The sequence below is a fragment of the Apium graveolens genome, chromosome 4, assembly GCF_009905375.1.
Source record: "Apium graveolens cultivar Ventura chromosome 4, ASM990537v1, whole genome shotgun sequence".
Lineage (NCBI taxonomy): Eukaryota > Viridiplantae > Streptophyta > Magnoliopsida > Apiales > Apiaceae > Apium > Apium graveolens.
Window position 1 is genome coordinate 265,208,009 of NC_133650.1, and position 4,985 is coordinate 265,212,993.

Genomic DNA, 4,985 nt, shown 5'->3' on the forward strand with positions numbered 1-4,985 from the left:
TACCTGACATCGATTTTCTTTTCTTTTCTTTTCTTCAGATAAGTGAGGCTTATCAAACATGTGGTTCATCCTTAAGATTTACTAACATCAGAATTTGACAGATAAGAAGCAAGAATCTAGTTTGTGACTTAGTAATAGGATACACAAAGTAAATTTAACTAAGCTCAAAATCATAATTTGCTTGTGTTAATGAATTTCCACATAAACAACTAATTCAAACATGGGATTTCTAGTTTGTTAAAGACTATTAGGTCAGCATCTAGCATAGTAATCCTCATTGTATTGAATAGTCACAGAACATTCAAATCACTATCAGAGTATATAGATCCACATCAGATAACAATCAGCATTTAATGTATTTCAATTTAAGCACAGATCACATGAAGATAAGACAATCTGTAAACACTGATCATAAAGTCTGATGCATGAGAACAAAAACTAAGCAGATTTAGAGAAAGAACCTGAAACCATTCCAAGTTCATTTACCAGTCTTGTAAAAGTAGCTTCACATAGTGGTTTTGTGAAGATATCTGCTAGTTGTTGATCTGTTGGAACAAAATGCAATTCCACTGTACCTTCCATCACATGTTCCCTTATGAAATGGTACCTTATGCTGATGTGCTTTGTCACTGAGTGTTGAACTGGATTACCTGTCATAGCAATAGCACTTTGATTATCACAGTAAATAGGTATTTTAGAAAATTCTAACCCATAATCCAGTAACCGATTCTTCATCCAAAGAATCTGTGTAAAACAACTTTCTGCAATAATATATTCTGCTTCTGTAATTGATATGGAAATTGATTTCTGTTTCTTGCTAAACCAAGAAACCAATCTGCCTCCAAGAAATTGGCAGCTTCCACTAGTGCTTTTCCTGTCTATTTTGCATCCTGCAAAATCTGCATCTGAGTAACCTATTAGCTTAAAATCTGATTCTCTAGGATACCACAATCCTAGATCAGCGGTACCCTTGAGGTACTTGAAAATTCTTTTCACAGCTATTAGATGAGGTTCTCTTGGATCAGCCTGAAATCTTGCACAAAGACAGGTAGCATACATGATATCAGGTCTACTTGCAGTTAAATGGAGTAAAGAGCCAATCATACCTCTGTAGTTAGTAATATCTACTGATGAACCAGTATCTTTATCTAACTTGGTTGCAGTGGCCATGGGAGTGGATCCAGTTGAACATTCTTGCATTCCAAATTTCTTCAGTAAATTTTCGGTGTACTTGGATTGATTGATAAAAGTACCTTCTTCATTTTTCTTGACTTGAAGTACCAGAAAATAGCTAAGTTCTCCCATCATACTCATTTGATATCTTGACTGCATTAGCTTTGCAACCCTTTCACATAGTTTGGCATTTGTAGAGCCAAATATGATATCATCAACATATATATGTACCAAAATTAAGTCATTTCCATGGTTGAGGTAGAACAATATATTATCAATTGTACCTCTGTGAAATCCACTTTCCAGAAGGAATTGAGCTAAAGTCTCATACCATACTCTTGGAGCTTGCTTAAGGCCATAAAGTGCTTTATCAAGCCTGTAGACATGATTTGGAAATTTTGAATCTACAAAGCCTGGAGGTTGTTCAACATATACCTCTTCTTCCAAATCTCCATTGATAAAAGCACTTTTCGCATCCATTTGAAAGACTTTAAAATTTTTGTGAGCAGCATAAGCCAGAAAGATACTGTTAGGTCCCAATTTGTTTGTAGAAGGGGGGGTTGAATGCAAACAATACCGTTTCGTCGAATAAAATGCGGAATAAAATTGTGAAACAAAATTCAAGTTAAATAAAACTTTTATTAAACTTGAAAGGTGTTACAACTACGGTATCGATTACAAGGGATTAATCTCAAATCAGTTATTACAAATTTAGAATAAATTCGACATGAACTTTTTCTATTTTTGTAATTAAAAGATCAAATGCTAAAAAGCGATTTGAGATTAAGTTCTAGGGATTTTAATCCGCTAGATTGATATACAAGAACAAGATAAGTATTTCTAGTTGATTAGATTTAACATTACAATCTAGAAATTATGATCTTGAATAAACAGAAGAAAGGATGAAATATTTTCTCTTTGGTTCTGCTATAATTTTCTCGTTCTGTATATTAGCTGCTCTGTTTTTGCTAAGAATTAAATAGATGATGTCTTCTGCTTCTTTTTAAATAATCACAGCCGAAGTTGTTGAGAACTGGTGTGACAATCCATTTAAGCTTGAATGACTTTCGGTGAGACAATCTATTAGAGCTAGGAAGACAATTAAAATGAACTAGCAAGACTTTCGGTATGACTATTGATTGTCATACCGATTGTCATTGTAGTACAATTGAAATTGTTTTTCTGAATACTTAATTGATTTTAATCTATTTGAAAATTCTATTAAAACAATCAACTGAATTTGCAAGACATTCGGTATGACTATCAATTGTCATACCGATTGTCATACTAGTACAATCAGTTGTCTTTTTAGAATTATCACAGATTTTAATCAATTAATATTCTGAAAATCCTTGATATTAATTCTAAATTAATTAATCAATTTAATTCAATTAATCAATAAATTAATCCTTGCAGATATAATTTATTTTCTTAATTAAATTATATGATTTAATTAATTAATAGAGAATTAATACTAACGCTGAGCAGCAACCATTCTTCTGACAATCTTCTGAAAGTCACTGAGACTTGTGAATCAATTCCGCCACTTCAATGCTGACACTCGATGTACTGTCTGGTTCATGAGTGACTAACTTTTGTGACGTTTCTTCATGTCTTGACTTTAACATTCTGATTGAATCCTTGTAATAAATTGATACCTTGACGAGATCTCTGTCACTTGATTAAATCCACGATCTTGATTTATATCACTGAGGCATGATCAAATTCTTGAACTTCTTCCAGTGAATCTTCAAGTCTGCAGATGAACAATGTTTCTTTATCCTTTGACAGATGTTACTTTGTGAGATCTCTCTGACGATTGATCCACTATTTACTTGTTACATTCTTATTTGAGTTGAGTTAAATCCTTGAATAAACGAATAGGCTTAACATATGCCTTTCAATCTCCCCCTATTTGCTTGTTAGACAATAACAACAAATACCTAGAGGATAACTCAACTAACAAATAAGAAAAAGATATAAACAGTAATGCAACGTAAATAGCAGAAAAGTTCTGGATTATATTTAACATTTTCCAGATTCCAAATGAAATTTACAAGTGAATACAAGATAGATGTTCCTCTAGCCTGAACATATAACTACATTAGACTATCTTGATTCATAACGCTCTAATCATATTACATTGAGTTTTGAGCTAATTGACTTTAGTTGTCTTCTCTTCTGACTTCACCTTCTTCTAAATCTTGAAGCAATTCCTTGTCAAAAACACGATCCTTTTCTGAAGTGAAGCTTGCAGGTCTGACTGGTTGAACTCCAACTGTCTTCAACTTATTCTTGAGTTGATTGTACCTTTTAACATTCTTCTCACAATAAGCTTGAATCAAGTCAGCAGCTTGAGTCTTCAACATGGATGAATATCCAGCAGTTCTCAAATGATGTTCCATCCAGACCAGATGCTTAGCTGAGTAGTCTTTAAGAGATTGTACATCCAGCTGACAGATTTGAAGACAATCAGACTTAAAGAATCTCACTTGATGAGGATTGTTGACCACTTGAGGACTAGCCCTGCTGGCAAACTCTTTAAGCCTTTCCCGAAGAACTTCATTCAACTCAGAGCTTCTTTTCACTTTGTTTAAAAGAACCCAAATCTCTGACAACGAACGATTCTCGAATAGATGAAGTGACACCTTGAATGATCCTTCACTCTGACAATATACAAAAATGCTCATCTCATTTAGGGATCTATCAAAAGCAGCTGTGATCCTTGAGACTTCAGTCTTGATAGCATTCATGTACATGTCATTGTTAGGATTTGATATTTCCAGCTTGTCAAGAAGATGTAAGAACTGCCTATCATTGTTAGTGCATAGCTGAGGCATATCGAGTACTCTCCTAGCTTCATCCCACTTTACACCCATCTTCAGTCTGACATCTCTTCTCCTTTCTTGAGCTTTAATGTCATGAAGACGTTGCTTCTGAAGAGTTTCTGTCCTTTGTATGTCTTTTCTCCTATCAATGATCTGTGAGACCTTCTTGAGTTCAGCTTCTTTTCTTTGCATTTCTGACTGTTCTTTCTGAAATTCTTTCTCAAACCTAGGATCCACTGTATCTTCTTCTTCCCAATCTTCAAAATCACTTTCTTCTTCAGCTTCAAATAACCCATCTTTATCTTCCTGAACTGGTTCAGTGGGGATGTCAAAAATATCGAAGTCATCCTGTTCTCCACTGTAGTAGGCATCATCAGCCTTTCCTTTATCTCCAGCAGAAGTATCTTTTTCTTTCCCTTTGGAACTACTCCCTCCTTTCTTCTCCCCCTTAGTTGAGGGATCCTCTACAGACTTTCCTTTGAAACCTCCACCACTTCCAGAGCCTGATCCTCCACCAGACGGTCCTTCAAAATAAGCTCTTTGTTCTTCATTAGGGCAATGAGAATTCTTGATCATGTAATATAAGTGCTTCATGCCTTCATTCAGATGTTCCATGCCCGTCTCTATCTTTAGAAATCTTGAGTTGTCTAGTGAATGATTCATCTCAACGAGGTCTTCAAGAGAAGTCATCCTTGTATGTAGGGAGCAGAAGTTGGATATGTCATCAGCTGATAAGTTTGGAGTGTCCTGAATAGAATTGAGCTTTGGTATTACAGCAGTCTTTAAATCTGAGATGTCATTCCTTATGATTGCAAGCTGATTGTCGACAGAGGTGGAAGAAGAAGACCGTTCAACCACTTGTTCTTTGAATGCTTGAGCTTCAGCTTGACTTTTAGCAAGTTCTTCTTTCAGGGCAGCAATCTGAGCTAACAGGTTGACAGTATCAGTGTTTGTGTGTGCTCTCACCTGAAGTTCACTCATATT